Source organism: Myotis davidii, unplaced genomic scaffold (genome assembly GCF_000327345.1).
Source record: "Myotis davidii unplaced genomic scaffold, ASM32734v1 scaffold1532, whole genome shotgun sequence".
NCBI classification, from domain to species: domain Eukaryota; kingdom Metazoa; phylum Chordata; class Mammalia; order Chiroptera; family Vespertilionidae; genus Myotis; species Myotis davidii.
The window spans coordinates 41,096-53,824 of record NW_006283923.1 but is presented as its reverse complement, the minus strand read 5'-3'; positions in this window follow the sequence as shown (position 1 = coordinate 53,824).

The following is a 12,729-nucleotide window of genomic DNA, read 5'->3' as shown; positions in this document are numbered from 1 at the left end:
CTTAATACTATGCAGACGTGGTCTCAGGGAACCCAAGATGTCAATATGAAGTCATGAGATCTTTGCTCCGGGACACTTGGAGGGAAAACAAATAAGCTAGGGTTTTATTACCAAATCTACTGCAATTTTCTGCATAGTCTTTTAGAAAAGAAATTCCTTTTCTCCTTATCCTTGGCAGCATTTGTTGTTTGTTGATTTGTTGATGGAGCCATTCTGACAGGTGTGAGGTGATACTTCCTAGTTATTTTAATTTGCCTCTCTCTGATGATAGTGACTTTGAGCATTTTTTTACATAAGTATATTGGCCATCTGTATGTCCTCTTTGGAGAGGTGTCTATTTAGATCCTTTGTCCATTTTTTAATTGGATTGTTTGTCTTCTTTTTGTTGAGTTGTATGAGTTCTTTATATATTTTGGAAACTAATTCCTTATCAGATTCATCATTGACAAATTAGGTTCCCTTTGCACTGTGAGGATAGTTTGTTTGCTGTGCAGAATCTTTTTAGTTTGAGGTGGTCCCATTTCTTTATTTTTTTCCTTTGTTTCTCTTGCCCTAGTGGTATCTGAGAAAATTCTGCTCCATGAGATATCTAAAATGTTACTGCCTATGTTTTCTTCTAAGATTTTTATGGTTTGATAGCTTACAAGTAAGTCTTTTATCCATTTTGAGTTTATTCTTGTTTATGGTCTAGTTTTATTTTATTTATTTTTTGCATGTAGCTGTCCAATTTTCCCAACACCATGTATTGAAGAGACTGTCTTGACTCCATTGTATGTTCCTCCTTCCTTTGTCACATATTAATTGAGCTTAATGGCTTGAGTTCATTTCTGGATTATCTGTTCTGCTCCATTGTTCTATATTTTTGTTCTTGTGCCAGTATAAGGCTATATTTAGTGCAGTGCTTTGTAGTATAACTTGATATCTGGTATTGTGATCCCTTTAACTTTGCTCTTCTTTCTCAAGATTTCTGAGGCTATTCAGGGTCCTTTTGGGTTCCATTTAAAATTTTGGGCTATTTGTTCTAGATCTGTGAAATATAGGGTATCCCCCCAAAATGTATACTAATGTGCATATATTTTCTTGGGACACCAATATTGCTGGTATTTTAATTTTTAAAATATATGTTTTTATTGATCTTTAGATAGAGAGGAAAGGAAAGGGATAGAGAGATAAAAACATCAATGAAAGACGAACATCATCAATCGGCTGCTTCCTGCACGCACCCCTACTGGGGATGGAGCCCACAATCGTGGCATGTGCCCTGACCAGTAACCTCTTGGTTTTTGGGTTGATGCTCAACCACTGACCCACACAAGCTGGGCATATCACTGATATTTTAATAGGGATTGTGCTGAATCTATAGATTGCTTTGGGTAGTATGGATAGCCTATATAATAAAAGGGTAATATGCAAATTGACCCTAACAGCAGAACGACTGGGAATGACTGGTCACTATGACAGACACTGACCACCTGGGGGACGGGCGCTCAATGCAGGAGCTGCCCCCTGGTGGTCAGTGCGCTCCCACATGGGGAGCTCTGCTCAGCCACAAGCCAGGCTGATGGCTGCCAGACCCCAGCCAGGCTGATGGCTGACACCACAGTGGTGTTGGCGGGAGCCTCTCCTGCCTCCTCACCAGCACTAAGGATGTCCGACTGCAGCTTAGGCCTGCTCCCTGCTGGTAAGTGGTCATCCCCCGAGGGCTCCTGGGCTGCCAGAGGGATGTCTGACTGCCAGCTTAGGCCTGATCCCCCAGCAGGTGGACATCCCCCCAGGGGTCCCAGATTGCGAGAGGGCACAGGCCGGGCTGAGGGACCCCTCCCCCCCTGAGTGCAAAAATTTTTGTGCACTGGGCCTCTAATTTTAATAATATTAATTCTTCTAATCCATGAGCTGGTGAGGATGTGGGGAAAAGGGGACCCTAGCATACTGCTGGTAGGAATGCAGATTGGTGCAGTCACTATAGAAAACAGTATGGAGTTTCCACAAAAATATTAAAAATCGAACTGCCATTTGACCCAGTGATTCCACTTTGAAAAATATATCCTAAGAATACCAAAACACAAATCAGAAAGAATATATGCATCCCTTATGTTCATAACAGCACTATTTATAAGATCTGGAAATAGCCCAAATGCCCATCCATACTAATAAAAGGGTAATATGCTGATTAGACTGGGAGGCCTTCTGGATGTCCTTCCTGACAAAGCCATGGTGGTGGGGCCAAGGCAGAGGCAGTTAGGGGTGATCAGGCCAGAAAGGGAGGGCAGTTGGGAGTGATCAGGCCAGTGGCGGGGTGGTAGTTGGGGGCAAGCAGGCCAGCAGTGGGGGTCAGTTGGGGATGATCAGGCTGGTGGGGGAGGGCAGTTGGGGGTGATCAGGCCGGCAGCGGGGGACAGTTGGGGGCAAGCAGGCTGATAAGGGGGGGGGAGTTGTGGGTGAGAAGGCTGGTGGAAGGGGGCAGTTGGGGGCAAGCAGGCTGGCAAGCAGAGTGGTTAGGGGTGATCAAGCAGGCAGGCAGGTGAGTGGATAGGAGCCAGCAGCCCTGGATTGTGCGAGGAATGTCCAACTGCCAGTTTGGGATCAGGCCTAAGCCGACAGTCGGACATCCCCCACGGGGTCCTAGATTGGAGAGGGTGCAGGCCGGGCTGAGGGACAACCTCTTCCCCCTGCCCATGCATGAATTTTGTGCCCCGGGCCACTAGTCAGTAGATAAGTGGTAAAAAAGTTGTGGTTTATGGAATACTATGCAGCTATAAAAAAGAAATATCTCTTACCCTTTGAGACAGCATGAAGAAACCTGGAGAGTATTATGCTAAGCAAAATAAGCTAATCAGAGAAAGAAAGTATCATATTATCTCACTTATATGTGGAATCTAATAATCAAAATGGGTCCAGAGGCATGGAAGCATGGCACAGACTGAGGAATATCACAAGGAAGGGGGCAGAGGATGAGGGCAGAGATTAACCACATAATTTATATGCATATATGCATAATCTATAGACATAGATTGTATGGTAAAAGTTTGGGGTAGGTGGGAAACAGGTGGAGTGGGCAATGAGAGAAAAATGGGGGACATTTGTAATACCCTCAACAATGAAGATAACTAAAAAATAAATTAAATAATTATTAAAATTTTAAATAAATTAATTAAAATATAAAATAAATTCCTTCATTTTTTTCCTGTTCTATAAGTTGACAGGGTTATGTGAGCTTTCTCTAAATTCAGCTTTAGGATTTTCTGAGCCTGAATATGGTTGATTTCATTTTTTATATATCTTCCCCTATCTAGCATTCTACCCCAATCCAACTAATGTTACCTGCCACTTACACTGATACTCATATTAATAACCTAGAAGACATCTTCTATGACTTTCTTTCTCTCACAACCCACATTCAATCCATTTGAAGTGCCCTGAGCCCTGAGTCCTAAACATATCATGGGTTTGGTCCTTCTCAGTCTTATAATTGTACTAGAGGCCCGGTGCACAAAATTCTGCACTCAAGGGTTCCCTCAGCCTGGTCTGCGCCCTCTCACAGTCTGGGAGCTTTTGTGGTTTGTCTGACTGATGGCTGAGGCCCACTCTTCCTGGGCCTAAGCTGTCATTTAGACATACTTAGCACTGCTGCAGAGGCAGGAGAGGCTCCGCCACTGCCACTGCACTCACCAGCCATGAGCCCAGCTTCTGGCTGAGTGGCGCTCCCCCTATGGGAGCTCACTGACTACCAGGGGGCAGCTTCTGAGTTGAGTTTCTACTCCCTGGTGGTCAGTGCACATCATAGCTGCTGGTCATTGTGCTGTTTAGTTGATTTGCATATTAGCCTTTTATTATATAAAATTCTAGGCCACCTAATTTTCTCTTCTCTCCTGAACTATTTTCCTGTTCCCATTTTGCTCTTATAATGTTTATTCTCTATGCAGCAGCCAGAAAGATCCTTCAAATCCTGTCCCTTCCAGAACATAACCATCCACAGGTTCTCCTTTAATCTTGGAATACCTTGTGAAATCTACCATGATCTTCGAAAGCCTATGTGGTTCAGTCCTGGCTGTTTCATCAATTATGTCCACACTCTCCCTTTGCTTATGCTCTCCAGACACACTGAGCCATTTTTTTTCCACTCATGGCCTTTGTACATGCTGCTCCTCTGCTTGGAGCACTCTCTGCACACCTATATGGCCCCCTACCCTACTGCACAGGACTTTTCCAACATTACCTCCCCAAAAACATTTGCCCTGATTTCTTTTCTGAAATAATTGCCCTGTCACTCTCTAGCAATCCTCTCCTATATGCTTTATTTTTTTTTAGTACCTCTTATTACCAATGTGTTAGATTGTTTCCAAAATGGTACACAATGATCACAACTCTTTGTACCTGTACCCATATATTGTTCCCTTGCATGTTGGCTCTGAGACCATGGAACATGTGCATTGAATAAATGCTTGCTCTTTTGTGCTTGTTCCCATGACAGCCTAAGACCTTCTGTGGTCAAAAAAACACATGGATAGAGGGGCCCAGATAACCCATCTCTACCCGCTGAGCTTCTGAGTTAAAGCAGCCAGACCAGTGAGCTCAGGTGAGGCCAGCAGGAGAACTAGCAGCTCACCCACAGAATTGTGGGAAATAATAAACCATTGTTGTTTTAAGCTACTTGGTTTTAGGTGTTTTTTTTTATTTATATTTTTATTTATTTCAAAGAGGAAGGGAGAGAGAGACAAAGAGAGAGAAAGGGAGAGAGAGAGAGAAATGATAAGAATCACTGCTTGCTTCCTACACACTCCCTACTGGGAATCAAGCCCACAACCCAGACATGTGCCCTGACCAGGAATCAAACCATGATCTCCTGGTTCATAAGTCAATATTCAACCACTAAGCCACACCGGCCAGGCTGCAGTGTTGTTGTTGTTTTTTATATTTCAGCGTATAACCAGTAGAGCTTCTATGACCTACTATTTTTCCTATTTTTATCTTCCCATTGGACTATACACTCCATGGGAACTTGTTTTTTTCAGTGCTGTAATCCCACTTTTTAGAGCAATGTGTTGAGTATATACTCAATGGCATGGAGTATATTCTTAGGAAATATTTTTCAAATGAATGAATATATGTACGAATGAACACCCTCATAATTCACAGGCAAATATACTGCTTAGCCCAAGCAAACTTTCTCTGGACCATTGTGTGTTTTTAAATGCTGCCATAAATGAGGCATAAAGGTGACATTTCAGTTTTTCACTCATAATTAACCCTGTTTGAAAATGCATTTTTTCTTCTTGGAATCATGTGGAACCTGGGATTTAATTACCCCAATTTCATTCCTGACTCTTGCATTACACTCAACTGCCGAGTGCCTCCTGCAGCAGGTTTATAACTTCAAAGTGTTTGGCTACAAATATTTGGTTAACACACAACTACAACAAGTTCTGCTAGAAAACCCCACATGCCCCATAGTAAGTGATGGAGTGAGCTGTGGTGGAGAAGTACCAGTGAGGAGATGAAAGGAGTCTAATCATGTGAGCTGGGCCAGAATGAGTGTGGGGCCATCAGAAATGTCTTCCAAAGGTTCAGTTCATTCACACAGTGTATGCCTATGGCCTAAACCACCACTGTGCCCATTCTATCTTTCCTCCAAACTAGGATTCCCTCAATCTTTTGATGTGTGAGCTGCATTGTTGATTTCTAAACATAATCACCTCTGAGTTTTTAGACCTATGTATAAAGTGAAAACACATTTTAAGTGACAGTTATTTTCTATAGGGTGGTGGTTCTCAACCTTGGCTGCACATTAGAATCACCTGGGAATCTTTTTAAAATCCTGATTCCTGGGCCTCATCCTCCGGAAATTCTGTTTCTTTGTTACTAATGTTGTGGCCCCACCCAAGAGGTTCTGGGTTGGCAGGAGGTGCTCACTCTTACACCCCTGTCCTTGGTAACTTGCTTGCCTGCTGCTGCCGCTGTGGCCCCACCCCATAGCAAAGAAACAGAATTTCTGGAGAATGAGGCCCAGAAATCAGGATTTTAAAAAGATTCCCAAGTGATTTTAATATGCAGCCAAGGTTGAGAACCACTGCTACAGGGTATAATGATACTTATAAGCCTGCTGATTCTCCTGCCTTCTCCAGACTTTAGCACAGAGGTTCTCAACCTGTGAGTCACCACCTCTTTGGCGGTAAAATGACCCTTTCACGGGGGTCGCCTAAAACCATCCTGCATATCAGATATTTACATTATGATTCATAACAGTAGCAACATTACAGTTATGAAGTAGCAACGAAAATAATTTTATGGTTGGGTCACAACATGAGGAACTGTATTTAAAGGGCCAGAAGGTTGAGAACCACTGCTAGCATCTTCAGCCCTGATGAGGGAGGAAGGCTGTGTACATGTGAGAGCTCAGTCAGATAAGTGATGTGGGAGGAATGAATACTGAGAGGCCACACCCACCAAACTGCCTACTGCCCAGTGGGAGACCAAGACTTGGGTAACCCACAAGAAAAACAGTATGAAGGAAGAGAAATGGAAGCCTAATAGGTAGACCTGTCGGGCACCTTGTCCTAGAGCTAGAGTGGAAATAGAACTAAATTAGAGAACATTCACCTGCAATTACCAACAGAAGTCCAGTTGAGGAGGTAACTTATAACAAGGAAGAACAGAAAATACCTGGAGACTGATAGGAAGAGTGAGGTAACAAGAGGAGGGTAGCTGAGAGAGAGGAGGGAGCACTGCATAACCGGGAGGATATATTTTCTCAAAAAATAGAAGCCCAGAGCCCAGGCTGGCTCCACAGCCTCTAACATTAGAGCCAGAACCCAAGATGCCAGCCTCAGCACAACCAGCAGCACACATAACATCTAACAAGCTGCAGAAGGTGGCAGGGCTGTTGGCGGTAGCCAAGTCTACAGCCAGCAGACCAAAACTGGTGAGAGAGAGAGCTGTAGTTTTGTTGCTTCCCACACCCCCCGCCCCCTCTAAAATTTGCAACTACTCACCCAAAGCTTTGGCACAGGAAGGGAGGCGTGGACTGAGGTGCCTGAGGAGAGGTGAGAGTGGGAAGCAGGGCAGGGAATGTGAAAAAACAGTAGCCAGGAGTCCTGCATTGGGCCATTCATACACTTCCAAACCAAAACAGCCATATTTCCTGACAGGAGCTAGCTGCTCCCAACACCCAGAGTGGAGGTAAAGAAAACAAAACAAAACAAAAAAACCGCCCAAGGTAATACAGCCTGCCACACCCTGTATTTTGGGCTTTACAGCAGGCACAAAGACAAAAGCCAAGCTTATGGGTCTGAATAGTCTCAAGGAGCCCTCAGTGACTGATTGGAGAGGGGCTATCTACCTATTCTACGAACCAGACTGATAAAAACTCCATGGTCACAGGTGACCCCATTGGTCTCTATACAAGAATCTCTATCCAACCAAGGGCAGAATAATATTTTGGGCCATTCATGGAGGAGTAGCTCTGGGATAGGAAAACACACCCATTATATCCCTGAAAGCTAAAGAAACCTCCCTCATCTAAAGCCCTGTCAGAAACAGACTTTTGAGTGATTAAGATTGACAGCTGGCTGGCAAGCAAAGGCAGGCAGAAGTGGAACCCTGGGAATCAGGGGATGTGTGCTGAACCAGCTCTGAGCACCATGTGGTTAATAACCTACTCTAGAGGGCAGATAAGCCCTTCCTACTTGCAGCCAAGGCCTGTGGAGACAGACAGAAGCAGTCGGTCAGTGGATCATTTAGAGCTTCAAACAGGGTGCTAAAAGCCAATAGACAGTGCCTGATAATGGATAGCACTTAAGTACATAACAGGAAGCCAAGAACTGGCAGACAGAACAAAAGAATATGGTCCTAAGCCAGCTCTCATGGGGCATTAAAACTCATCTGAAAAGAAAGACACTTCACCTTTTTTTGTACCTTTTTCTTCCTCTCTTGTCTTTTTGCCTCCTCTTTTTCTTCTCCTTTCTCCTTTTTAGTTTTTCTATTTCCTTTCTTTTCCTCCCTTATTAAATTTATCTTTTTTATCTGTCTGCTTTATTGATATGTTATATTCTAATCTCTGTTGTTATATCAAATTTCCTCTTCCCGGCTCCTATTCAATTTCCTTTCTTTTATTTTTTTCATTGCTCATTTTTTTCCTCTCTCTTTTCTCCTTCTAATTTCTTATCTTGTTTCACTTCCTTAACTTAGGCCTATCTGCTTTATCCTCGATCCTCCTTTTCAAATTTTTTCTTCTCATTTCCTTTCTCCTTCCTTTATTATAAACTGTTTTCCTTCCCCTATTCCTCTAATGCTTTATTCTTATTTTCTTTATTTAAACTCTGCATCTACAGATTCTGCCATCCCCTTTTCTTGGTATTTTTTGTTTGTGCTTTCTTGTTTATTTGTATGTTTGTTCTGTTATGTTTTCTCCACATATTTTTTTCTTTCTTTTTTTTCTATAATTCTTGCTCTCTTTCCTAATTCTCTCTTTTCTTGTAGTCACTTTTGTTGGGGCTATAGGGGTCTTGTGTATGTTCTTGTTTTGTTTCTTCTGTGTCATGTTTTGTCTTGTTGTGTTTTGTTTTGTTCGGTCAGCACCTCCATAACAGCTTACACGACGTGGTTGGGGGTGAGTCACTAATCAAACACCCTGAGAGAAGACTTTATCCAAGAATAAGACAATAACATTCAAGACCCAACTACAATAGGAGAACCCAAATAACTCAAGTGGGGGGCCTTCCTAGAACACACAGCCCAGGAAATCTGAGAGACCTCTCGGTCCCATAGAACACCTATTACATAAGAGCAACCCAAAAAAATCTGGATGGCATAGCAGTTTTATCTAATACATAGAAACAAATACAAAAAGACAACAAAAATGGGAGATAAAGAAGCAACCTCCAAATGAAAGAAAAGGAGAAATAGCCAGAAAAAAATTAAATTAGATAGAGGCAAGTAGTTTGTCAGATAAAGAATTCAAAGTAATGTTTATAAAGATGCCCAAACATCTGATTGAGAATTAAAAGCAACTTAATGAAAATTATAAGGAACTGAAAAAGAAATACACAAATATTAATGAGAATCAAGAGGAAATGAAGAATGACATAGTTGCAATAAAGAACACCTTGGTAGATTTCAACAGTAGACTAGAAGCTGAGGATCAAATCCACGAACTAGAAAACAAGGTAGAAAAAAACACCAAAGCAGAGCAGCAACTGGAAAAAAAAAAAAAAAGCTGGAGAGTTTAAGGGAGTTTTGGGATAACATCAAATGAAACAATATCTGCATAATAGGGGGTCAAAAAGGGGAAGAAGCTGAGCAAGGAATAGAAAACCTGTTTGACGAAATAATGCCAGAAAACTACCCTGACTTGGGAAAGAAAAAAGTCACACAAGTACAGGAAGCACAGAGAGTCCCAATCAAGATGAACCTAAAAAGACCCACACCAAGACACATCATAATTAAAATGGCAAATGTAAAAGACAAAGACACACTTTTATTTATTTTTTTATATTTTATTGATTTTTCACAGAGAGGAAGTGAGAAGGATAGAGAGCTAGAAACATCAATGAGAGAGAAACATCGATCAGCTGCCTCCTGCATGCCTCCTACTGGTGATGTGCCCGCAACCAAGGTACATGCCCTTGACCGGAATCGAACCTGGGACCCTTCAGTTCACAGGCCAATGGTCTATCCACTGAGCTAAACCAGTCAGGGCAAGAAAGAATTTTAAAGGCTGCAAGAAAGAGACAGAAAATACCTACAAGCGATCTCCCATTAGACTATCAATTGTTTTCTCAATAGAAACACATCAGGCCAGAAGAGAGTGGCATGAAATATACAAAGTGATGCAAAGCAAGGGACTGAAACCAAGAATACGCTATCCAGCAAGGCTATCATTCAAAATTGAAGGTGAAATCAGGAGCTTCCCAGACAAAAAAAAAAAAAAAAAAAACTTAAGGAGTTTATTACCAGCAAACCAGCAATGCAAGAAATGCTAAAAGGACTGTTGGGGTGCGGGGGAGTAGAAAGGGAGGGAGAAACACAAGTACAAAGAATAAAAATGTCAAAAAGTACCTATCAATAATAACCTTAAATGTAAATGGATTAAATGCCCCAATCAAAAGACATAGGGTAGCTGAATGGATAAGAAACCATGACCCATGCATATGCTGTTTATAAGAGACCCAGCTTCACACAAAGGACTCACACAAACTGAAAGTGAAGGGATGGAAAAAAATTTTCAGGCAAATGGGAAGGAAAAAAATGTTGGGATAGCAATACTTATATCTGATAAAATAGACCTCAAAATGAAGTCCATCACAAAAGATAATGAAGATCTCTTTGTAGTACTAAAGGGATTGATACAACCAGAGGATAGAAGTCTGCTAAACATATATGCACTCAATACAGGAGCATTTAAATATATAAAGAAACTTCTGGAGGATATCAAGGAAGAGATTGACAATAATACAATTATTGTAGGAGACTTTAATATCCCATTGACATCAACAAGGATGCCCTACTGGTTTGAATCAGTGGATAGAGTGTCAGCCTGCAGACTGAAGGGTCCCAGGTTCAATTCCAGTTAAGGGCATGTACTTTGGTTGTGGGCACATCCCCAGTAGGGGATGTGCAGGAGGCAGCTGATTGATGTTTCTCTCTCATCGATGTTTCTAACTCTCTATCCCCCTCCCTTCATCTCTCTAAAAAATCAATAAAATATTTTTCAAAAAAAATCAACAAGGAAATAGCAATCCTAAATGTCACACTAGATCAGATGTCACTAATAGACATCTTCATAACATTTCACCCCAAAACTATGGAATATACATGCTTCTCAAGTGCAAATGGAACATTTACAAAGATAGACCACATGTTAGGACATAAGCTAAGTCTCTACAAATTAAAGAAAATTGAAATCACATCGAGAACTTTCTCACCTCACAATGGCATAAAATTAGAAATCAGGTACAATAAAACACCCCAAAACAATCACATAGAGGCTAAATAGCATGCTATTAAACAATGAATGGGTTATCAAAGAGATCAAAGGAGAAATAAAAGAAATCCTGTAAACAAATGAAAATGAACACACAGCAATCCAAAATCTATGGGACACAGTGAAAGCAGTCCTGAGAGGAAAATTCAAAGCTCTACGGACTACCTCAAAAAACAAGAAAAACTTATAACTAATCTAACCTTACAACTTAAAAAATTAGAAAGAAAACCAAAAGAAAAAACCCAGAGTAAGTGGAAATAAGGAAATTATAAAGATCAGAGTGGAAATAAATGACATAGAGACAAAAAATAATAATAAAACACATCAATAAAACCAATAGTGAGGTCTTTGAAAGAAGATTGATGAACCTCTAGCCAGACTCACCAGGAAACAGAGAGGACCCAAATAAACAAAATCAAAAATGAAAAAGCTGAAGTAACAACTCACCCCACAGATATACAAAGTGTCATAAAAAAATTACTATGAATGACTTTATTCCAACAAACTGGACAACCTGGTAGAAATAGACACATATGTAATAATTTAATCATAAAAAAATTTTAAAAAGTAATAGACACATTCTTACAAAAAAAAGGAAGAAGAACAACCTTCCAAAATTAAATGAGAAAGAATCAGAAAACCTGAATAGTCTAATAACTACAGATTAAATTGAAGCAGTAATAAAAAAAAATTCCAGCAAACAAAAACCCTGGTCTGGATGGCTTCACAGGGGAGTTTTACCAAGCATTCAAAGAAGAACTAACACATATCCTCCTCAAATACTCCAAAAATGTCAAGAGGAAGGAAGATTTCCAAACTCTTTTTATGAGGCCAGCATTATCCTAATTCCAAAACCAGATAAAGACACTAAAAGAAAGAGAATTACAGGCCAATATTTTGGGTGAACATAGATGCTAAAATCCACAACAAAATATTAGCAAATCAGATCCAGCAATATATTACAAAGATCATACACCATGACAAATTATTTATTCCAGGGATTTATTCCAGGGATGCGAGGCTGGTACAATATTCTTATATCAATAAATGTGACACAGCACATAAATAGATGGCAAGACAAAAATCACATGATCATATCAATTGATGCACAAAAATCACTCAAAAAAAATCCAACACCCTTTTTTAAAATAAAAACTCTCAGAAAAGTGGGAATAGAGAGATCATATCTCAACATAATAAAAGCCTTATATGACAAGCCTACAAGGAACATCACACTCAATGGGCAAAAACTAAAACCATTTCCCCTAAGAACAGGAACAACACAGGGATGCCCACTCTCACCCTCTTGTTAGACATAATATTAGAAGTGCTAGCCATACCCATCAGACAAGAAGAAGAAATAAAAAGCATTCCAATTGGAAGGAGGAAGAAAAACTCTCATTATTCATAGATGACATGATATTGTACATAGAAAACCCTAAAGATTCGATAAAAAAACTACTAGATTTAATAAATGAATTTGGCAATATAGCAGGATACAAAATTAACACCCAGAAATCCATGGTATTTTTATACACCAATAAAAAAAATTCTCAGAAAGAGAGACTAAAAAATAAATCCCATTTACCATTGCAACAAAAAATTAAGATACATAGGAATAAACTTAACCAAGGAGGTAAAAGACCTGTACTCAGAAAACTACAGGGCATTGAAAAAAGAGGATGATATAAACAAGTGGAAGAATATAACATGTTCATGGATTGGTAGATTTAACATCATTAAAATGTCAA